The 26,039-nt window shown below is 34.7% G+C and overlaps 1 protein-coding gene across 1 annotated transcript in view; it reads right to left on the reverse strand.

Annotated features, from left to right (window-relative positions):
• LOC135086796 (FH1/FH2 domain-containing protein 3) overlaps window positions 1-25,602 on the reverse strand; it is a 61,271-nt gene extending 35,669 nt beyond the window's left edge. Inside the window, exon 1 of the mRNA XM_063981589.1 lies at window positions 25,404-25,602. The gene's annotated coding sequence lies outside the window, so the exon portion shown is untranslated. The remainder of the gene's footprint in view (window positions 1-25,403) is intronic.
• Between the last annotated feature and the right edge of the window lie 437 nt (window positions 25,603-26,039).

Genomic DNA, 26,039 nt, shown 5'->3' on the forward strand with positions numbered 1-26,039 from the left:
ACGAAATTTTCAAATGCATTTTGATTTAATGATACTGCTCTTTATTATTATACTCGAATATGCTTTAGAATATTAAGAATTAAAACATACCTACAACCTATTACTTTAATGGGTAAAAATATCTATAAATCCAAAAATATATTAATGTGAATAAATTGATTGATTAATTGAACGGAGATTTAGGAGACTGTAAGACCGGTGATTCATAGGATTGCGAAAGACTGAATGGTGATCTGCAACTGCAATGACTGAGCAAGAGTGTATTAGTAAGTGAAGACAATTTGAACGAAGGAATGAATGGAAACGATGGAGAAGATCCTCACAATTTTTTGTGAAGTAGATTTAAAAACAACGAGGTAGTTAAGGCTGTTCAACACATTGCTAGTTCTTGCCTATTTGAAAATAAGCAGTATGAAAATAAATGAATAAATGATCACAATAATTGTGGACCCTAATACTCATAATCTTGACTTGGACTTATAAAACTTTACAATTAGAAAGAAAAAATGTTCTTTCAAAAATGCATAGTACCTAAATATAAGAATGAGCAAGTTAGCAATCATATTTTGAGAAGAATCTAACAAAAGTATTCGGTAACACGTGGGTAAGCGGATTATTGCGTAAAGCTTTACACGACTAAATTTATTTTATGCAGGAATGCAGGCTGTGCTTTAAGGAAATAATATAAGAGATAATATATTCAGACTAAAGTTTTGAATGCGAAACATAATCATAATATTAGCGATGGTCAGTTCTATTTTTGAATTTTAAAAACTTCTTTATTTTTTTTAATCACTCTGCCTTCCTCCTGCCCTGGGAGTCAAATTTTTTCCATTTCTTATCAAATTGGGACTACAACCTGACATGGCTCAATTGGACAAAATTTCCTACCCAAGTTAGCACATTTATTTTCAGCCGTTCAAGTTTGTTCGGTGGGAAAGAAACAGAAGTTTTGGCATGCATCAGCTAGTATCTATAAAATTACCATCGTGGCAATTTTTTTTCTATACTGGTTCATAAACAAAATAACGATAAAGCTAGAATATCCTGTCTAATATTATCCCATCACAAGTTTGAAGTTAAAACTTTATCATATTATCACAAACATTTGGTTTTTTAATTTGCGTAAGACACAAAATATATGTATATTATGCCGTATGCCCTTAACCAAAGAAGAAAGTTAATCCCTTTCTTTGTAGATCTTTTCACTTACCGCACGTGCGCCTTCTGTGATCGCTTACTTATTCTATGACCACAAGAGCTAGGAGTTAGAAACGCATAGCACAACGCGTACGTATTGAAATCCGAGATAAAATCGCTAAATGGTATTGATGCCAATAATGGTGTTTGTAACAAGCGAGGCTTGCGGTACTGCGGCCACATAGAAATCTGTATCGGTTTACAATCGTTTATTGTCTATGGTTTACACGAGATTTATGGATTAAAGAGGTGTTAACAAAGTTTCGTTACGATTAGTTATCGTTACAAATAAATACAACGACGATAAAAGATTTGTGGTATCCGATTCAATACTTAAAAATTGTCATTCCTTTGGGATATCATTACGTGTTACGAATCATCTAGCAAGCAGGCCGAATTTCAACCTCCTCAACAAGCTGGTTTCCGAAAAGACTTCAGTATCATAGAACACATCTGTACGAACGCTGCGGCAGATTAGGTATACAGAAGACTGAGCAGTATACTCAGTGATGTTAGCTGACGTTTGTGGACTGTGACAAAGCCTTCTTCTCTATTGAGCCTGGTTGTGCAGGCTGTTGAGTTGATTGAGTTGCTAATCATAATTATTATTTTCATTTCAAAAAACAATGAAAACAGAAATCAGCCAGTTCAGGTCGAGTCATCAAATTGGTATAACACTACGACGCTATAATGTAAATGTTACTGCTATTGTAACAAGTTACTCGTTACAGAACTGGATATAAAAATAACAAGGGTAAAGTACCACTATATCAGGTCAGGTCTGATAATGACAGAGACATACAGGTCCATGTGATGGACACAAAGGGATTCGCGTCACACACTTCACGTGTATTGTGGCAGGGAATGTCGACTAACGAGATTGGCCGTGACAATACTTTGAGAATGGCACAAGGCACAATTGTTGGAGGAATTTTAAACTTGAAACTTAAGACATTTTAAAATTATAATAAGGTAAGTAGTGTTTTGCATAATACTTATTAAAAATAATATGTATTATAACTCCTGACTGACTGACATAGTGATCTATCAACGCATAGCCCAAACCACTGGACGGATCGGGCTGAAAGGCATGTTGTGACGTAGGCATCCGCTAAGAAAGGATTTTACGAAACTCCACCCTAAGGGGATAAAACGGGATCCACGCGAAAAATAATACAGAAGACGTAAGGTAAACCTTAGAGCCTGGAACATACAGCTGTTACAGCTCTATCACAAATTGGTAACCACGTTTTGCCATGATTTATTTTAACAGAATGGTAGAAAGCCAAACCTAAGTAAGTGGCGGTAGGTGGGGACATAAGCTCATAGAACTGATGGCTATTTGGGCAGAAAAGTTATCTAGTGGCGACTACATAAATAAAAATGTACGTGTAAGCAGGCTTCACATGTAGACTGGATATGTGGTGAAAGTCGCGAGAAGCACATGGAAGCAAGCAGCGTAGGATCTTTGTGTAAATCCGTACGTGAGACATTTGTCCAGCAGTTGCAGTGGCCGGATTTAGAGTGAACCATCTCTAATCTTAACTTGTGACAGTACTAAAGTAATAAAGATACCTAATTGCAGAACTAAACGCTATCGCTCTGCACCAACACCACGGCCTGCAAGGTCGCAGGTCAGTGGTTAAGCCGCGCGACTAGTTCCATAATATTGGTTTATTCCCGTGCGCCTGGTCACGTCTTGTAGCAATGTTCTACAAGTATTGTGTACACGTCGTCACTTATTTATATAGGAGGTTTGTAAAAAGAAAGATCCTTGAAGGGGATGTACAAAAATGTTTTTGCAAGGGACCCACAGACCAACACCTACGAGTACATACGAGTAAAAAAGTTAAAATAGTGTTTTTTTTATTTTTAAATTATTTATTTGCAGAATGTGGTACATTAGATGTTACATAATGAAATGGAGCAGGACACATTCGCCAGATATGAACCAGCATGCAAATGTTTTACACATCATCATCATCATCATCATGTCAGCCATAGGACGTCCACTGCTGAACATAGGCCTCCCCTAATGCTTTCCACATTGATCGATTGGTAGCGGCCTGCATCCAGCGCTTCCCTGCTACCTTTACGATGTCGTCGGTCCACCTTGTAGGTGGACGTCCCACGCTGCGCCTTCCGGTACGCGGCCTCCATTCCAGAACCTTGCTGCCCCATCGGCCGTCAGTTCTGCGCACTATGTGCCCTGCCCATTGCCACTTCAGCTTGCTAATCCGTCGGGCTATGTCAGCGACTTTAGTTCGTTTACGTTCGTTTAATGTTTTACACAAGTCAATTATTATTAATTAAAATTTAAATAACATCTACCTAATTTGCTTAGTCAGAATAATTCCTCCAGTCATAAATTCCTTAAGTGAATAAAAACAATTTGTATGTAACCAATTTGTCAACCCTATTTTGAATTCCCTACCATGTAGCAGCTTAATATAGTCAGGAAGATTATTAAATAGTTTAATGCACATGTTATATGCATTTCTTTTGTAGATATCGTAACGACATGGTGGTTGGTACAGGAGATTTACGTACTGCGCTCTTTGCGGTCGGAGAGAGACCTCTGTTACTTTTTGAAAGTATTCTGGGTGTGATTTTACCATTAAACATGCCTTCAGTATATACATACAAGTCAGCGGAAGAATTTTGAGTGTTCTCTGGTCTGCAGCTGTCCGTCTCCGTAGGCAGTACATAGGTCATAGCCCGTATGCATTTTTTTGGAGCTTTAACACCCTTTCAATATCTACAGAATTGCCCCATAGGACCAGGCCATAGTTCAAAACTGAGGAAACATAGCCATAGTAGGCTGTTACTGCTGCTTCGAGTCACACAGTATTCCTGAGTCGTCTCAATGCATACACGAAACGATTTAGTCTCTTACATATAAAATCGACTTGGCCTTTCCAATTCAAGTATTTGTCTATATGTAGCCCCAAGAATTTTACACTATTTGTTTCCGTTATATTGTCGTCCAAGTAATTTATATCTATATTTCTGTGTCGTGTTCTGTATGAATGAAATTGGATAAAATTTGTTTTTAATAAATTAACATTCAGATTATTTTTCTTTAACCATGCTATAACATCCACCAAGGCCCTGTTTGCATTATTAGCTTTATTTAGAAAAATCTATAAAATAGTAAAATCTGATGACAAGTTTTAAATCATTATTCATTGAAATCTTCGGGTGAGGTCATCAGTGGTGACTTTTGGCTGAAACGACGACGACTAAATAAAAAATTGATTTTTAATGTTTGAATAATAAGCAACAATCATTACATAAATATAAGTTATTTAGGTCATAATACCTACTGCATTCCGTAGACGTAGGTAAATGAGATTTGTGAGGATTATTTTAAACACGTATTACATTTCAGCCATGGAATAGCAAATTTTATACTTCGATACTTACTTTAAAATATTTAAACTACTAAAAATTTATGGTATTTTAAATAGCCCATTTAGGAGTAGTTTTTAATTTTATTAAGGTTTCAGGGGCGTTAAACTTATTTACTAAATAATAAAATTACGAGCATGCTCATTAAAGCTTTTTCGTCGTCATCAATGAAGAAATGGATGCAAAAAGTTATTTATAATAATTGTGACATTATAACCAAGAGGCATCTTGTGATGCGACAGGTCGGTATAATGAGAGGTTTACATAGTTCGACAAATATTAATTTTACAGGTATTCTAAGAAAATTCCGCCCAATAGACAACAATTAATAGGCGCAGTGACTTACAACTATTTATGGACGATAATTACAGCAAAGCCGCATATTGAGTTTGTTCCGGAGTTTCTTCTCAGCACTCGCCATCATAAATGTTTGTCTCGAAGCGCTGGTAGGGCCCAAAAGATAAGGAGACATGTAAAGTGCCCCTTAAGGGCTACCTTTTATTTACTGTATTTGACGTACATAAGTGCCACCAGTGGTCAAAATTGAATAAAATACCTATTTTTGATTTTATTACTCCTGATTGCATCCATAAGTACAATAATCAAAAACTTTTCACCATTACTTAAATTAGGTCACAAATTAGGTGCAATCTAGTATGTGTATGATTTATGCCACATTATCAAACACCAAATAAATTAAACGCACATGTGTCACTAAAAATATCAGTACTTTTCCAAGTACCTATCCAATCTATGAAACAGTCCTGCTTCATAGATTTTAATATTTATAAGACTCACGCATGACATTTGATGCCAGGGAGCCTTCAAAAAATTTCATTTCTAAGCAGTGACATTTCATATGTATAATGACGGAAAAGGTGCTCGACAGGATATATAAGTGGCCAAAAAATCAAATGGTTGTGCGATCTAAAGAAGCACACTGCCATCTATTGAAATCACGCGCCAACTCACAACCGCGCAAAAGCAGGTTCCCGCATAATTGGGTAACTGTGATATTGGCTGCGTTTTTTCATGCCTGACTGCTGCTAAGGGCATACTCGTATTATTATTTTTTATTGACTGATACTTATTCTCTGCTTTTTTATACAGTGTATCTGAAAAATTCAGGTACTCGTATATTTGCTAGTAAACAATAATACTGTAAAGTTTCATGAAAACTCGTTTAGTAGTAAAACGGGCATAAAAACATTATTCTTGACAAAATATGCTTAAATCTTCTTCATGAATAAATCTGAATCTTATTAATTAATCAATTCAATGAACCTATTTATAAAACCTTATGAAATTACATTGAATAGTTTTGAGTTTTTCGCGAACAAAGGCAGTGATGGATTTTGTTTTGTTTAAGTGATAATTTTGAACTATAATTACAAAATAGTTTCAGATTTAATTAAATGATATTCCTTTACAATCAAATAGCCAAATCGTCGTGTATAAATCGCGCTCAATATCCGTGGTCCCGTAGTATGACACGTTTTACACGACCCCGTGGGTTATTCTTCATTTCTTCGAAGCGTACACTCAGATTTTGTTGATATCATGCTCCTTAAGCTTATGGTAATAGAGTTCATAAAAGTTCAAAATCTGACTTCGGGTTTCTACCTCGAATCATGGGAATGATGCATCCGCGAAACTTGCCACTGAGATGCGACTATCAGCGAGACCGTTAGAAGTCACAAGCTAAGCTGTGAGATGAACCAACATTAGCTTATTGTTTTGTAAAAGACTATTGGTATTGCAGCTATGTAAAGAAAGATTAAGGAAAGGACATGATTTTCAAAATTAACAAAATTTACTTAATTTGTATTATCTATAGCAAGACTAAATAAAGCATCTCTGTGGCATTTTCTTGTAAAACTGCTCAAGCAGCTCTACAACAATTACGTGCACTTTGTGCTCATCACAATTTAAAAAAGATTATTTTTATGCCGCCATTACCGTGGCAAGGTGAAACACGATATTATCATAATAATAATAAAAGTTAAAGAAGTGGCGTTGCGAGTTTGTGGTAATTAGACCTTATTAAATTTAATTTTCATAAGTTTAAAAGGCCCTGGAATAATGGAACACCTATATATTTACTCCTGGAACTGTAATATTAATATCTTCTTAGCCTTATCTTTATCCTTATAGTTAAATAGATAGACTTTGATTTTTTATAAATATTACTCTTGTATAGTTTTTAATTTTTAGTTCACTGTAAATTAATTGTAAATAACTGTAAATAAATAAATGCCCATCATAGAATTTAGACTTTTCGGAAGTGGTAATAAGATAAAAAATCGACTGAGAAAAGATTGAATTGCACCATATTTTAGCCATTTGATCTGTATCTTTGTGATCAGTAGTAATTTCACTTTGCAGTCAGATTCACTCAAATCATTAGGGTCAAGAAATTCGGTGAAAACTTTGTCGGCCATATTGTTTTACAAGATTGCTAAGGTTTAATGACATCGAATATACAACAAACAATATTATTCAAAATTATTTACGATTCCCCAAAACAAACGTTAATGATTTCGTTTTGAAAATATAAAGGTAATTTACATTTATCGCTGACCAAAATCTTTACGTTGTAATGACCGTGGTAAGAATTGAGGTTCCTTAACAGCCATATCAAGGTGGATCTGATGATTGGTCAATTGATACAGCTCATTATTCAATTTGAGGCTCTGCGTCAATTTTAGCGGAGTGGTGTCACTTCCTATGACGTATTCTTGGTCCTTGCACGGTTGTAATGGTGCAAAATGAACATTTTACAATTGACTTTGAATTTCAAACTTTAGACATAAAGATCAAATTCGAAAGTTATCATTTTGCTGATGACAAAAACGTGTTACAATCGCACTTCTTCGTGCCATACTGTCTGGCGATTAGAACTTGACTCTCTCGATTTTGACACTTTGTTTCTAAATTTAATAGGTATAGGTACAAAGGGATGAAGTAAACATTTTAATGAATTTAACATCGGCCCAGGGGTGGCCTTTAGGCCATTAAAGTTTTTCAACATAAACATAAGTAGGTCACATTATTGTGGTGGTATTTCGTTATATCAACTCTAACTAACTCTATAAATAATCAATAAGATTATTTCAAAGGGTCAAAGCACGGAATTAGGTAAAGCCTACTGTGGCTTTAATATTCCTTAACATGATAAAGATGAAGGTGTGACTCACCAGTTTCACCTCCCTCATTATCATCCCCCTATTTCATAATCACTCGCAATAAGGCTGTTATGCATGAAAAGTGTTCAGCTGTAATGTTTCCATGAAATTATCAAGCATACACTTGGGTAATGTAAGCAAAAACCACTGAAACAAATCGGTGATAAGAATCGTGGACGCAACACCGACGCACGTTATCTGTGCACTTATTAGAGCGAGCGATTTGAGAATATAATGCAACTGAGATTGCATTTGCGCATTCAAAAGTCTTAACTGAACTCCTTACTATTATATTATAAAGGGGTTCAAGGACAAAAAGATAAATACATTGATTACAATAAAAAAGTAGAGTGGAACTAATACCGTAACCCAACATCTATAAAATGGTTTTCACTATGACATATACTCGTACTTGACTTGTACTATTGATAGCTCATCAGACAAGATATTTTTGTTGAAAAATAGCACCTATTTAACAACTACATAGGATGTTACAACATCTGTACCTCTATTCTGTGGCACAACAAACAATGGGTATACAAAGATTGACATAGGTATTGAAAGTGATTGCAAATGTTAAGTTCGACAGTTTGGTCCCAGTTCCCTTCATCAAATAATACTCGTATGTACCGCTTATTATTCGCCCAAAACTGATATCTTTTTTAAAACTACATTTTTATCGGAAGATCAAAATATACAGACCAGAATAACCTTGGAGCAATGTTTGAAGTTACTTTAGTATTCAGTAATTATCCTTTTAAAATCAGCTTTTACGTATTTCAGAAAATTGCACTTTGATTTAATATCTGCATTAGTATGTTAATTACTGATTACGGCTTCTATTGGGAAAAATGCAAGCGTGAAATTAATAATCGTGCATAAACATAGATTAATCTCATACAAATTACTCAGATAATTAAATTACGTAGGTAAGGTAACTATTGTAAAACGCATATTGACGTCTGTAACTACGTAAATGCAATCTTGCATACCTAACATTTCTAAATTGATATAAAAAGATATAGCGCCAAAAAAGTACCCCGATGAGTCATTGAAACAGGTAACAAACTCTTGTTACAATTTTTAAACTTTTTTTTCATGGGCCACGCGTTCCAGCCAGTGCCGATGCCGTGGGCATTCCCGTGACGTCCCAGATTAAAAAAATATAGACGAATGCCTTGAGTAATTACATGGAATCCTCAAACACTCGGTAACAATAACACTGGCCACTTGTTATTTCACTGCTTTATGTTGTTAGCAATAAAGTTTACAATACCATGTGATCTTAATGTTTTTTTCCCATGGATTACACAATCTGTGGGCGTATTGAGACTACCGCTACCGTACTGACAGGATGGATCCGTAAATATAGGCATAAAAACGCAACGAAATGGAACATTAGATTGATTAAGCTACCTCGACTTGTCAGACGAGGTTCTCTAACTCAGTAGAATTGCCATATTTCTAGTTTAACCTTCTCCTTACACTCTTTCTATAGGCAAATAGCGACGATCTTCAGCTGAAGATCTGTTTTATTCAAGGTCTGTTTTGGAACATCTGTTCCAGAATACTTAATTAAGATGAACAGGAACACAATTTAAATAAATAGATGAAGTACTTATTTTAAAATATTTTTGGGCTCTGTATCACTTATTCGAATAAGTAAGTGCGTATCACTTACAGATCCGGAAAGCAAAGACAAAGCTGATAATTAAAACAAGGGCAAACCAATTATTAAAATGGAGACAGACACACAATTTAACCAATTTAGTTCTGGATCTACTCCGCGAATTAGGTGTCAGCTTCTAAAACAATTAATATTTTAAGTCACGTTGGAATTTATTACGCAAGAACCAACCCAATATTAAATTTCTGCGAGTGAATTTTCCGCAATATTTACTTAATTAATATTCCAGAAACTGATTCATTGCAAACATTTCTCCAAATTATTGCAGTATCTGAAGTGGACCTTTTTTAGGGTTTCTAGTTTTTTGATGTCTGAAAAAATGATTTTGGTCCAATATTAACATCAGGGTCTCACGTCGAGATTAATAAGCAAGAATAAGAAACAAGGAAAGACAGCATCATTGAACCACCCAAAGTGTATATTTTGACATAATTAAAGCAAATCAACACATAGTATTATCCCCATAAAAAAGAAAGCTTCAAAATAAAAGAAAAAGTAAACGCTTTCCAAACATATGGAATATTTCCGATCATATGATCAAGTTCCCTAGGACCAAGGGCGCGATAATTGTTAACAAGTAACTTGCAGTTATTATAAAAATGCAACTCATTGTCTACTTGCAAGGTTGGTAAAGTACCATGAGAATTTGTCAAGTGCACACAGTTGTGGTTATGTTGTACAGTCAGCAATATGAGTTAGGATGTCATTACAAACTGTAAATTGGCAAACACAATACATGTACTAGCGGTCAGTCATGAGATTAATACATAGATTGATTTATGTATAACGTCATGCGTCTTAGTTGTTAATAATAGATGTAGAAGTAGATATCAATTGATCGTTAAATAAAAGACATTATCAGGGATGATTGAAATTGAAAAATACTAAAGTAATTACGCATATTCTAAGCGAATACTATTACTTTTGATGTTGTCATTACTATGTAAATGAACTACAATAATTTACTTGTTTTCTTTAACCGTGATTTCTTCCTCCACAGGACAGGTAATGCCTATTGTGGAGGTCTGTATTTTGTTTTGTACTACTAGATCTGGCAATAAATACAGGGTGTTACTTTGCATTCTTGCCATATTTACAGAGGTTACTATATTACTCATACTGAACACAAATCCGTAAAAAAATAATGCCCGAAAATTTTTTTTTTTAATCTTGAGTATTTTATTTTATCGACAATCTGTTAAACACACCACTAATTATCGTAACGCATGCACATCACTTGTTGGCGATGGCGATAAAGACTTTTTTACTTTTTATTGTATTTTTAAATATCTATTGCAATCTATTGTCTTTAAAATGTCTTTTTGACACTTGTAAAAAACTGAGAAATCCATCAAACACAAATCACGTTATAAATAATACAAAAATGACTGAAGTGTATTCAAACAACGAATAATTTAATCAAAATGGTGCTTGGAGTGTCTGCAAGACGTCTTAGACGAAATGCTTGATGACGTACCCTTAGCGTTACACCAAATGCTCTACTACCAGCAGGATGGTGCTCCCCCACAATAAGGACGTCAAGTGCGCGAATAATACGTTTGGTGAACAGTGGATTGGACGAGGGGTCCAGTAGCTTGGCCACCACGATCCTCGGACCTGACACCAATGGATTTTTGGAGTGACTTGAAACGACTGGTATGCGCAGAAGAGATAAACAGTGTAAACGCGTTACATGAAAGGATTGTTTTAGTGAAACTGTGATACAAAACGTTTATGTGTTGCGAAAACTAAAGCGAAAAACCTACGCTTCGCCGTGCTAGACTGTGCCTTCATCAGAACGGAGGACACTTTGAACACTTGCTTCGCAGTACGTAAACTTTGTAAGTAGGAACTTATGAATAAATAATTAATTGTGAATAAGGTGATTTCATTTCATACTTAATTTATTAATTTGTAAAAATAGGGTACAATGTTGTAAATTAATTGAAACCCTATTAATTATTACGTATTTTTGACGGTCCTAAGCCCGTAAAGTAGAAAGAAAAATCTGAAATCAACTGAAGAGTATTTTAAAATAGTTATTATGACTGGATAAAAAGGCTGGTACCCAAAGCCATAAAATTAAGAACTAGGCCACGCACACTAGGTTTATTCCACTTGAACCTGTAGAACGTGCGAGACAAAATTGGTTTATTCCAATTTGTACTGAAAAACCAAATTTACTAAAATCTTAGTGTACTTTCTTTATGGGAGTCTCTTGTTTATCTTAAATAATAGGTATTGTTACCTACTTTTATCTCTGTGAATATGGCAAGAATGCAAAGTAACACGGTGTATTTTCATTATTAGCCCCGGTGAGGAAAAATAAGAAGCATCTTTATTTAATAGGACAACCAACAAGACATACGCTTTCCAAGTAAATGAAGGTAAAGTCTGAATGCTTTCAAAGAGCCAAAGGACACGATGCGTTGCGGCGCCGGAGTCTCTGCGCCGCGCCGTTTTACATAGAAATCTATGGCGGGCACACAAGCGGTGGCTGTACACGTTGCTAGTGGAAGATGTAACTAGTAGTCCGAAACGCCCACTCGTGTTACAATTCACACTCCTGTTTAAATGGATGGGAATATAATAATAATGAAATGCAAATTACAGGCTCACAAAAATATTTGGGATTGTATTTATTCCGTTGGCTTACGTCAAGAAGAAGACTTTGTTTTGAAGTTGGCTGAAATGTTGATGAAAAGTTTTTATTTATTGCGCAGTGTTTAAATAAGTAACAAAGCGTTTACTTGCTGTTACAAAAAACGAGTTGTTGTTAAAAAAATATACGCCAAATATTTTCTACTTATGTAAGATCAATTGTTTTGTACTCGGTAACTTATTTATATTTTGTTTTGTAATTTTATGCAAATAAAAAAAATGTCGCAACGCAATATTATATTATTATCTATCTCAAGCATTCCTTTCCATGTGCAACATGCTAAATTGAATTAAATTGGTTCCTTTGATCATTTTTCAAAATCAATGAAAGGACTGCCATCGCCAACTTGTTGCAGTTGGTCATTTTGTTGGAAACTAGAGCACGGGCTGTGTACATTCCCACGTTTCTAGAAGTTAAAGGCCAAACACACAACAAGCAAGCTAAGCAAGTAGGTAGGGCTTCTTCTCAGCACTTGCCAAATATTTGTTTTGAAGCGTGATTGAAAAAAAATGTGAGACATGTAGAGACTCCTTAGGGGCAACTCTTGAAGTATCTTTTGTCTTTTATTTAATTTCATCTTGAAAATGTGACGATTTGTAAGTAGGTTCTATGGAATAGTTTAGTCGAACACTCTAAGATACCTTTTTTAGGGTTCCGTAGCCAAATGGCAAAAAGCGGAACCCTTATAGATTCGTCATGTCTGTCTGTCCGTCTGTCCGTCCGTATGTCACAGCCATTTTTTTCCGAAACTACAAGAGCTATACTGTTGAAACTTGGTAAGTAGATGTATTCTGTGAACCGCATTAAGATTTTGATGCAAAAATTAAAAAAATAATAATAAATATTGGGGGCTCCACATACTTAGAACTAAAACTCAAAATTTTTTTTTTCATCAAACACATACGTGTGGGGTATCTATGGATAGGTCTTCAAAAATGATATCGAGGTTTCTAAAATACTTTTTTTCTAAACCGAATAGTTTGCGTGACAGACGCTTCCAAAGTGGAAAAAAGTTGGTCTCCCCCCCTCTAACTTCTAAAATAAGAAAATGAAAAATCTGAAAAAAACATATGATGTACATTACTATAAAAACTACCAACGAAAATTGTTTTGAACGAGATCTAGTAAGTAGTTTTTTTTAATACCTCGTAAATCGTAAACCGCTTATTACCGCGTAATCTTTCATACAAATAACTTAAATTAAAAAAAAATCATAAATCAATGGTACGGAACCCTTTGTGCGTGAGTCCGACACGCACTTGGCCGGTTTTTGATGTCCCTCATGAAGATAATTGCAAAGTAAAATACCAGAAATGATGCGTTGTCTGCCTACTTTTTTAAGAATGTCGTTAGTTCTTAAAGGTTCCAATATTGTATTCGATATGAGACACATAATGTTATGAAAACTCGTTGTTATTCTCTAAAGTTACTCACGTATCATGTTTATTTATTAAATTTTAAACATAGTTTTACCTTTTATTGGTATTTTATAGCATGAATATACGTGTCTTATACTTATTTAAATTTGGTTTACGCTAGTAGAATAAATAATAATACAAACATCAAACCATTAACTAAGTAGGTATGTGATACAAAATTAAATGATAGCTTGTTACACAAAATAATGAAAAACAAAATGATTTAAAATATATTAGTAAGGTTTCCAATTTAAACTACCCGTAATGAAACTTTTTTGCACAAGATGCTCATGTCTTTTACTTTCATTACTTTTTCGTGCTACATTTGTGCTAAGTTCATGAAAATCTATTCAGTAGTTTAATTATGAAAATAATACAAACAAACAGGCCCCTTTATAAAGAATGTAAGTATGGATTAAAGTTTCTGCTGACAATGGCGGTGTGGCATTGAATAATTGATTTTACAGCTGTGGGTAATGCTGTACTGTCTTTGCTATTGATCGATAATAGTAGGTCAGGTATCTTATGTGCAATTAAAACTGTTTTACTGGGTCAACCCAAGTTTTTTAATAACTGGCCTGGCCAATGCCTAAAATGAACAGCCACCCTTCGATGTCCTAGGTCTTATACATATACATAATTATCTTAAAATCAATCACGACTAATTATCCTAAGTTAGATAGAGGCGGATGTCAATGATTTTTTTATCAAAGGATGTTAAGGTACATGACGTCATTATTATTTTAATTACTGGGAATTTCCCTACACTACTAGGATTTCATAAAAATCTTAACTTTTTTTCTAATTTTTCTACCATAGAGGAGATAATATATTTAAGATTCCATGTTTAGTCAGTAAAGTTTAAGGGCTGAGTTGCACCAACTTACTTTAACCGCAGCTTTAATAGTAACCGGTATTTTTTGTTTGGAGTTTGACAGATTTTTGACGTTTGTTAAAGTTAAAGTAAGATGGTGCAACTCAGCCTAACTGATTTTGAGAACACATAGGCTTGAATTTTTCATGTGTCGTTGACGTGGACAGCTGTTACAAAATCACACGTATGATTAATCATCAAATATTATTATTTAGAAGTTAAGTATGATTTAACAAATATAGAAGTCGTAGGCTCGTAGCTACACTCGTTGTTTATTATTATTAAACACGGTATAGCACATGAGAGAGTATACACAGTAGTATTGTTCGCGTGAAAACAAAATTGTTTGGTGAAACAATGCTCTAATTGTGCAACAAATCACTATGGTCAAAAATTAAACAATTTATAGTTAAGTACATCTGGCTATCAGTAACTAAATCTTTTAGATAAGATAAAACGATAAAATGTTAAATGACCTGATGGTCATTTCACTCGACGGTCAGCGGTCACACGGTGATTCGTGGTCAAATGTGACCGCATCATACAAATTTAATGTCAACGAACAATATCCTGCCCAGAAGGCATAATAATATTATAGTTGATTATACGATTTTTTTGTAAAAAAGGATAAAATGGCGCGTTCTGAATCCGGTGGTGAGACATTACCACAGACATTTTGTCTGATAATAAATATTTTGCTACTTAGTAAATGCCATAGATAGGATGGTAGTTAAAATTGCTTCAACATCGACAAAACCACAGTTACTGATCACTTTAATTAGAAGAAACCGGTTTTTTTACACTGCTTATGGATAAGCCACGCTATAAAAATGTTATTAGAAGAAACCACTTTTTATGCTGCTTTTTCAGTCAAAGTCAAAATTCCTTTATTTGGACACGTCATGAAAATCTTTAATGAAGTTTTTTCACAGATTTGCTATTTAACGTTATTTTTATTAACATGGACGGTGACTTGTGGAATACTGAGACGCTTTTCTATAATCTTGCGACCAGTCCGACTGGTTGTCAGTCTGTGACCTGCTAGATAATTGACCAAACATTTATTATGGCGTACGTATGGAGAAAGTATCAATGTGTCTATTAAAACATTTCTATTTGCCTACGCTTGCCAATTAGGCATTAACTAAACTATGGCTGGTGATGATTGAATGTAGGTAATAAAAAGTAATTATTTAAGGTATTTCATTAAGTAAACATAATATCACTGGTAATGACTGGGTATTAAAGTCGTGCTACTGGGCAAAGTGGCAAATTAATGTACGAGTATGTGTATGTTTTAATACTCGTCTGATCAAGGTAAAGAATCATGCTACTTGCTGTTTTTATTAACCTTTTCCAGGGAAGGCCTTTGTCCAGCAGTGGACGTCATTTGGCTGAAACGAACGAACGAACGAACTTGCTGTTTTAGGTTTAGATATATTTTTTTAATAACTGTGCGTCCTTAACGAAATGAAGCAGTATTTACGGATCCAAAAAATCCCACACATGGGATATCTGCTTCATCTCTATGCTGAAGAATATCTTATAAACGCCCATGGCCTGATGGCCTCTGGATTCTCCATTTGTCGTTGGTAATCCAAAACTCTGAAGCCCAAGAACCTTTAAAGGTGTTTATTAGTGCATACTCAGTAATATTTACTGTGAGGAATAGGGGAAGAACTAAGAAAGATTATCGTGCATGCATTATTCAATCATTCAGAGATTCAAAATTCTGTGCACAGGTTGAAACTCACTAATACTAACTTAAACGAAATACAATGCACAATATGATTTTGATGTCTAAATTGGTGTACAGTCATCAACACATAAGACTTATTTTGCTTGCAAAATCACACTTGAGTGCGGATAACTGTTACCTACTTCCTGATTTGCTCCTTTAACTGAATTGGCCGTGGTCAGCACTTGCCAAATGTTTGTCTCGAAGCGATCGCAGGGTTAAAATGCAAACAGATCTTTAAGTGCCTCTTCAGATCAACCTTTTCTTTACTGTTAGTCTTTTAATTTGTTAAAAATGCTGGTTGGTCAAACTTGGAACGATATTTGCTTTGACCACCGTTTTAACCAAAATTGGTGTCTTCTGCAGTCTTATTTTTCATTTTAAGCATTTTTTTACAAAACCAAAGCATTAAAATAGCGAAAAAAGATTTTTAAAAACAAAAGTAGCCGACTAGAACATATGATTTGGAGTCACAGACTCGATCCGATTGTGTGTGGGGGTCATTGAACCCACGATGACCGAAGATTTGATGCGCTGACCGCGAAGTAAGTGATGGCCCGTGGTGACTTCGTTTACAATTTTTCTTTAATGACTTGCCTAATTTTATATTAATAAAAACCCGCTAGCACTTGGTCTGACACCTTAAGCTATACGGGATTACAGTAAAAGTTTAAAATTTTTACCTAGTTTGTAAGTTGCTATAAAAATATTGAAATAGTAAGTCCATGTTTGCATTGAAAGAATTTCATTGTTCGTCCATATTATCGTTATGGCTAATGTATATCCCTTTCGGACCGCTCCAATACAATTGTGCGGGTTACAAAATCGAGATTATCTCATTAGTTTTAGATCGGAAGTGGATGGGCTGAGTATCGTACGATTGTGCGGGATGTGTTCTTTCACCTCCCGTGCAAATTTTGTCCGAAGCGCAGTTGGTGAGCAAGTTACAACCTGTACAGTTCATGACTGATTGCGCTCCCCGACTCGGCGAAAGAAAATACCTACTATGGTTTTATTTTGTAATTGTAGTAATATACAAGTTATTAATTAGACAAATAGATAAAAATAGCATCTTTTTGTGATACCAGTGACTACTTGTAAGCAAAGACTTTGGCATAACTGCTTAACGAACTTTACTGACACAATTGTATCGACGTGGGCCCTACAATACTTTATGCGTATTTTAAGTTTCTCATAATTATTAATTTTTCATGGTTTCCGCACCATGTTTCCGATTTTAAACGACGCTACTATCGCAGAGATGCTCAATGCATCTGGGGATGAGAGCGATGACAACGACAAAAGCTAGTTTCGGCTACTACAGATGAACTACTCCTCTTCTTCTGATGAAGGCTCAGACATTCATGACGATACATACCTCTGAGTATGCAAGCGGCATAGCAGACGAAGCCCCTCAATCGTCAACATCTTCCAGGAGATGCTGTTCATGATCCAGGAGATATTAAAACTCCATAGGAATATTTCGAGCGCTATATTTACTGTTGAGCTCATGGAACAGATGGTTTTGCCCACAAATCAATATTAAATGGCAAATACTGGTATAAAATTGAAACCTCTTTATTCTTTACAGGTTATAAATACGTTTTTCGGAATACATGCCATTGATAAAATTTCCAAAACCCTTACAATTTTGACCCTCACAATTGTACGTGGGAAGTGAAGGGCCCAGTTTGATACAATTGTTGGTATATGAATTTTCCAAGATGGCGGCGGAAAACCTGGAAAATTATAGCAGATTCGTAATCTGCGGCCCCAAATTACCTAAAATTCATTTTCAAAATTACAAATTTCTTTCTAGTTTAAGCGCGGGTCCGAAAGGGATAAGAAATTAATTGAAATGTAAAAGACACGTTGAAGGAGTTATACGAGTATGCTGAACAAAAAAGTAGAAAGATTTTTTTTAATTGACATTACTATTAAACATGACGTAGTTTGTTTAAACATCGTCTACGATACACTCAAAATGTACTTTGTAAAGTTTTAACACAAATCACTGAAAGTCTTTCCTGCACGCATGAACTCTACATTTTCATTAAAAGGTTCTTCTACTACAACTTTTGGCTGTCAAAAACATATTGACTATTTACTTATACTTTTACGATCAAACATGAACGTCATTCATCATTACCAGACCAGATACCATCCAGGAGCTTAGCATAGCTGGATTAACTTCTTATGGGCAGGAACTTTGTTTGACTATAAAAATACTAAAATGCTTCTTATAGCACCATACATTATCAGCCCATTACAAAAATACTTAGGGTTAATCCCTTCATTCAAATTCCATGCTCAATTATAAGTATATTGTTAGGATTCATACGAATTGCTGACATTATATCATTATTAATCATCACAAACATCACAGGTAAGATGAAGATTATCAGATTCAAACTATGGTTAATTAAAGTTAAAAAATAATAAAGTCTCTAATAATTCACTGAGGATGAGTCGTTAAAATTAACTTTAACTTTAAAATATGATAATCTTTCTTTATTAGCTAAGCACTTGATAAACTAGTCGCAAATGTTAGGTAGGTATGTGAAAGTTTTCCTTTGTTTAATGCGTTAGAAAACTGTCACATTGTAATTGCAAAATGGTTGGCATGATGTCACACAGATCTTCACTATTATACAAGAAAATACATTAGACACCAAATACTGTTTAAAGTCAAACGTAAGAATTGTTCAGAAATCTATCTACTGTCGACCAGGTGCAAGTTAAAAGAAACTAACTAAAGAAGTATATCTTAAGTTTAACAAGACAGTATTTTAATTAGGTCACTGTTAAACGGTTAAAATTGTTTATGAGAAAATCGGCTATTGTTATTGAATAGTGTGTGAAAACTCTTTAGAAAGGTTATTATAGAATTATTATTTTTTTTTTTTTTTTTTTAAAGAAATCTGTTTCATGTTATACATACCTACATAATGAATGGTTCATAATAATATCACCCCCGTTACACATGATGAAGTTTAGTATCTTATTAATATTATAAATGCGAAAGTTTGTATTGATGTCTGGATGTTTGTTACTCTTTCACGCAAAAACTACTGAACGATTTTGGATGAAATTTTCCAGTATTATTGTTTATAACCCAGAATAACATATAGGCTATAATTTATGATGATTTGTGACAAACTAAATTTCACGCAGGTGCAGCCGCGTGCAAAAGCTAGTAATTAGTAAATATCAACCTTCCTTTATTTACTTCTAAAAATTAATACACCTAATTTAGAAAGTGTAACGTCATACCTAAATGTTTATCGAATTTTTTTTTATGCATAACAAGGCAGGTATTTGACCACAATCGCACCTGATGTTTGTTTGTTTTTAATTTATGTTTAACCGTCGATTAATGTGTAAAATTGGTAAATGAATAACGTGCATACTTACCGTGTAAACATACAAAACAAAACAGTGCAATTTCAAAATTCTCTCAAGAAGTCCGTGTGAGGACTTGACTTAGGGACGTGGAGCCACAAACTGAAACTATCATTCATTTATTGTCATTCATTGCATGATTATTTGAATCTTTGACTTTAAATGACATATATCAAACAGTCTGTAGGGTCTGTTTAAAATAATTGTAGTAGAGGAATGTCAGTGTGACAATACCGACAATAACTATTACAATTATGCCATTATTACTGCCATTGTTTTGGTAATATTGCTTCTAATTGCTCCTTGCTAAATTGCTAGATCTAAAATTTTGATCAGCTTACTTTTATTTCTCAATTTTAGAGGATTTAGGCCATTTAATTGTCCTTAGTGCAATTTTAGAACGCGCTTTAGGGATAACGGGCAATTTGGCTAAAGGTTAATGTCAAGCTTTTTTACTCCTTTAACTGTCTCGGCTAGCTAAGACGAGCTAAGTGAAGCGCACGGGCACTGAAAGGCACAGAGTTGGTAAAGTTAGGGCTTGTAGAGTTAGAGCGTATAGAGATGGAAGCATGACTCTAGATGACATCTAATAGATAGCTTTTTGGTTGAGTCAGAAAAGTTCAGAGTTTTTGGTAGAGTCAGACTGGGGCAGAAAAGTTCTCAGGCCGGAAGACGTAATGTGGGCAGGCCCCCCACTAGGCGCATCGACGATCTGGTGAAGGTCGCGAGAGGTGCATGGATGCGGGTGGCGCATGATCGGTCGTTGTGGAAATCTTTGGAGGAGACCTTTGTCCAACAGTGGACGACATTTGGCTGAAATGAAGACGAAGAGTCATAATGTTCTCGTCTTGGCAACATTTTACATGACAATCGTTCGTTCGGTTTTTTTTCGGCAGCGTAACCTTTATCACCAACAGATCAAAATACAACTAAAGCAAGCCGCATACCCCTCCCAGGATCAACGTGACGTGCGATGCGCAGTCTTATCGCGCGCACTCTTACACCACCTTACCCTACATGACAATACTTTGGTAGAATCATCATTTTTGTTTCTTATTGATCTGATTTAGTTTTTACAAATTAATAATAATCAATAAAATGTCAATCAGTTTTAGAATTTCGAAACACTAGACTTTTGCATTTAAAATATTCATTTTCATACGGACACCCGGGGTCCGTCTACATTAGAAACCGGTTGTGGAACAAAAAATAAACAAGTCAGGTCTACAGTCGGCTGCAGAAAGGTTAAGCAAACATTACTGGGATCTGATTTTTGAAATGATTCCTCAGTGCTAGATAGATATTATCTCAAGTACAGACAATCCAGGTAATTTTGCCAATATTTTTTTATATTGGCAAAATATAATTTCGAATTTAGTACATAGTATCTTTTTATTTCTTCGACTCTTTGTTCACAAAGCTTTTGAAACAACAAAAAATCAAAGCGAAAAAGTCCTATACCTATTCGCAAATATTATTGAGCCAATGTTAAACTGATAGACAAAGTTACCCAGTTTTTTTTTTTATGTGACAGGAGGCAATCGAGCAGACGGATCACCTGATGGTAAGTGATTACCGTCGCCCATAGACACCCGCAGACCCAGGGGCGTTACAGGTGCGTTGCCGGCCTTTAAGGTAGATAAGATTGAATGTAGTTCAAAATATTATTAAAAATTGCACATTAAAACAGTGTAGTTAAGCAGTTCCTTATAGCTTGAACGCCCACTGCACAAATCTCGTAAGTTGTAGGTAATTGTTGCCATCCATTTATGTATTTAATTTGTAATCAAATGTTCCTCTTTTGTTGCCAATCGACAAAAGGAATTATCTCACGTCATCAAGACATTTCCGTATAGTATGCAATTTAGGCAAATATAAAAAATGTAAAAAATAGGAATGAGTAGGTGGGTAAATAATTTTTTGAAACATGAAAAACACAAGAAAAATTACTGTCGGGCTAGACTTTAAAGATTATTAAAGATATGAAATCGGCACAGAAAGTCTTAATAGGGTATATTATAATTATTATAATATAAGGCGTTCCCTTCTTCTACGCGACATAATCAGAGGAAACTATTAGCATAATATTATGTCGATGATCGATTATTATTGGTGTCAATTCTTGTCTGAAAGCGGCCAGTAATTTTCTTGGCTCACTGTACACGCATCCGAAGCGAACTGTACCTGACTCGTTCCGGTAATAACTTGTGATTCGTTTATATTGCCATTTTTTTAAATTGGAAATTGCAGGCCGATTATTTATACAAGTTATTCTAATGAAACCCCATACGTGCGATTTAAATTTTACCGAAATAACGGTAGTGTTTTTGTGAGTAAAATACATCGGATTATTTTGTTAAGTAGAATGAATGTCGGAAAGCACACTAAAACAAACATTGATGATGCATTAGATGGTTGTAGGGAAGTCAACGTCACGATATCAAATATTTTTTAAATAAATCTTAATGACGCCCAATTAAGCAGTCGGCTATATTATATTTGACAGCTATACATCATTTTGCCAATATATCAATCAAAATCACTTCTATATGTATAAAATAATACATAAATAAAATATGATTGACAAAAAATTACTTCCTAAGGCATCCGCACGAACATCCGGAAATGTCCCTACTCGTATCAATTCAAGATTATTTCTGTATCTAGTCCGTTCTGTCGAACTTTTCTTCGAAAGATAACATTTAATCTCAAGGCCAGACAAGGTCTTTGTTTAAAGCACGGACTTCAAAAACCTTTGTTATGTGATTATCATAATACTGTTGGTTTTGGCATAATAGATTTGGATTCAGTAGGGTGGACGTCTCTGTGGCTCAAGATCACAGTATAGCCGTATAGTATAGCAACATGCGGTCAAATACCTGCCTTGTGATTCAAGAAGAGTTTGTGCTTCAAATAACATTTTAACAACCCGTCTTCATACCAGATTTCTATCCTGAATATGAAATGCTTTGGTCTACCTGCTCACGAAAAACAGCTTGGTTATGCAGCATCATTAGGATTTAAAAAGGTCTAGAATGTTTAATGGGTGGTTATTTAACTGCTAAAATTCCAGAATACCGAATTCGTTCTTTCATTGCAAAGTTTTTTATTTTTTACAAGTTTTATGTAACATACTACCCTTTATGAAATGATCCTACTGAATTGCTTATCAGCTAGAGTGGTTTTGGTTAATTATCACCTTTTGTTCAAAGGTGTGAAAGCAAACTTATCTGCGTCGATAAGGAACAGGTCTTGACCGGTAAACGAAAAACAGAAGTTATCTATAATACCAAATCTATTTAAAAATATAGTTTGTATTAGTCCTGGCTATGTCACATAAATATTGACCATGCGTCTTATCTTGCAGTCTGTTTATAAGTATACAGATAAAATAAAAGTTATTTTGCTTTTCTGACGTCGGTAAAAAGAAAAGTTTTTGACTTTATTCAAAAATTTTTCTTTTGCACTTTAGTGCAAGTGAAGAAACTTAGCATCTCATAAAGGCAGACATTATTCATGGAATAGTAATTTATTTTTATTCGTATTCAAAGGATCAGATCAAAATCAGATTGCTAAATAGGTAAATCTTTTTTACAGCTGCTCGACTTAAAAAGTATTACTTCGTCACTGAAATGCAATGAATGCAATATGCATTCACGGGATGCACTTGGATGCGGGCAGCGCAAGACCGGTCACTGTGAAAATCCTTGGGGAAGGCCTTTGTCCAGCAGTGGATATCATTTGGCTGAAATAATAAGGCATTGGTGCCTGCACCGACTTGGTTCATGGACACAGGAAGAGTTAAAGAGTATCGCGATAAATTGGCTGTTTGTAACGTGCGCTCAATATTTTTTATCACGGTAGACGGTTTCGAATGGGAACACTAAATATTCCTCCATTTTGAAAACCAATGGCTAAGGCCTTCATTCGATGGCTCCTACGTATAAAGGCGAAACTGCCGCTTACGCCTTTTTCCAATTATTTAAGCAATGATTTCACTTTGCTCTAATCTATAACGTCAGTAAGAAAAAAAATTTTATTTTCCATTAGATACAAAATAAAATTTTAGGCAAATAGGCGTATGTGCAAAACTACGCCACGTATAAAGCCCAATCATACGATTCGTCAATCTATACGAGTAGTTGCTTACATAAATATATATTTTTTATAATCCAAATCTTAAATAAAGTCATGAAAATATTTAGCAATTTGTTTTATTTATAAATTATGACACATTATATAGTTATTTAATTTTTAGCGTTAAGAGTCGCATCTCAAACTAATTTGAAAATTATAAATATGACACATTATGTTAAAAGACCTAACTAAATCTCGAGCACAGTATATGGGCGTATTTGCGTTAAAACGTAATAACAATACATTAAACAACTTTTTCTGACTGATTTATTATTGATATAGCACATGATAACAATTAAAATAATTACATGCATAAATAAAGAGAGTAATCGCTTAAAATATTATATTTACGTTATCATTTAAGTTTCTTTACGTTGAACAATATACATGAAATTATAGAAATATGACGACGTAAAAGGGCAATGCGTAAAATCTCAAAATATATAAGAAAAATATAAAAATTGATAACAGCAGTAGCAAAAGCATTACATGTTAAGGCTAAATGTGAAATTTCATTAAATTCGTTTTAGTAGGTCAGAAGATATGACCCAAAAATATGGTTCTGGCCACTTAAATGGCTCTCCTGTAAAATCTATTTTTTTCACTTACGCCAGTATACGTAGGAGTATACGTAGAAGACACAGTTACCTAAATATTAACAGAATTAATTTAATTTAGATGCATGTGAAAACTTAGCAAGGTGTGCAGACCTAGACAGACGTTATGAAAAAGTAAATCATTGTAAAAATATAAAAGATTAATAAAACATAATCGTCAATGGACGAGATAAAAATAAAATAAATAAAACCAGTTCGTCTAGAAATAGAGTTAATCCGGTATAATTTCAATGAAAGGACGTTTAATTTTACAGCCTCTATAAGATTTACTTCATTTCGTGCTTCCATTGAACTGATGATATTAGTAATGTTGAACCGTTTGATATCTTTAAATTATTACTCTTAAAAAAATAATTAGAACACGCTTCAATGTTAATTAGTATTAATAGTGTTCTTTTCAATGAATATCGCAATCATCCAAGTGCATTTCATTAAGATAAGTTTCATTATTACTTGTATTTGAGTAGGCAGATTGTAAAAATCTCAACCTGTATTTGATTGAGAAGACCCCAAACAATGACGAAATTATTAATCTATAAACTGCTGAAGAGACCCGTAGGTCTCTAACAAAGTATAAGTATTTCACAGTACATTAAATAAAGCACGTAATCTTAAAATGATTTTAAGGCCTGTCAATCAGTAAGCTTTATGTGCCCATTACAGCCACGTCATAAGCAAGGACTTAGTGAAAGATAAAAGGGTGAAGTGGTTGATACCAAAACTTCGGGTACAAGCGAGTACGAAAACCGGTGTTATCACTATTTCACTTATTTTGGAATACTGCAACAACTTTCAACTTTTTAATACTATTTTCACGACAAATCAAAGACATACTTTTTTAATTTCACATTTATACCGGCCAGCAAATAATGACTTGGCCACATACGAACTTCTTGTAGCTTTTGTTTAGTTTGAATTAAGAACAACTTTATTCCGCAAACTTTTCGCTCAACTTGCGTATAACAAAATGTATCGGCGTGTCCGTTTTTTGTGTGAATGTTTACGACTCAAAACTTGTTCTTTACTATTTTAAGTCAAAATGGCGAGTATAAACAATAGCAAATATTTTTACCACAGACACCGGTAAGGTGGAAAAAGGTAAAAAATGCGTAGAACCGGCTCCACGTTCCAGAAGTCACTTAAAATGTGTGGATAAGGAATACAAGTGCACCTCTCGAGATCGAAATACAACAAATACACTGATCACTGCTTTGTCCGTTCACCGGCGGCGCGTTCCGTCCGAGGCGACACCGCAGACATCACTAAAGAAAGAAGCCACACTGACTCAGGTAACAATTTCACGTCGAAGCTACCCGGCCGACTTCGGTACACACTACGGCTCTACCACGCGTACAAGAGTGCATTAACCATGTTTCGTTAGGCGAGTTGGCTACGGAGCGACATTGTAGCACATCGTCCGTACCGGTAGAGAGAGATGAAACGTGAATGACTTTGCCGTTCATGAACTAAGTGCCGCAGACGCGTCAGCGCAGTTTTTGAAAAAGTTTTATAGGTAACTTTTCGGTCCGGAGGTTTTACGATGCAACTGCCATTGCAGCGCAGCGCAGTAAAATTTTGCATTGACATTTTGTATGCGGAGCACAATCGCCACTAACCCCATCATATTCTATATTCCTTTAGAGTACCCAACAATAACATAGTATTGAATATACTATTTCTTCTAATAAAACTAAAAGGAAAAGAGTAG

This window comes from Ostrinia nubilalis, chromosome Z (assembly GCF_963855985.1).
Source record: "Ostrinia nubilalis chromosome Z, ilOstNubi1.1, whole genome shotgun sequence".
Taxonomy (NCBI): Eukaryota; Metazoa; Arthropoda; class Insecta; order Lepidoptera; family Crambidae; genus Ostrinia; species Ostrinia nubilalis.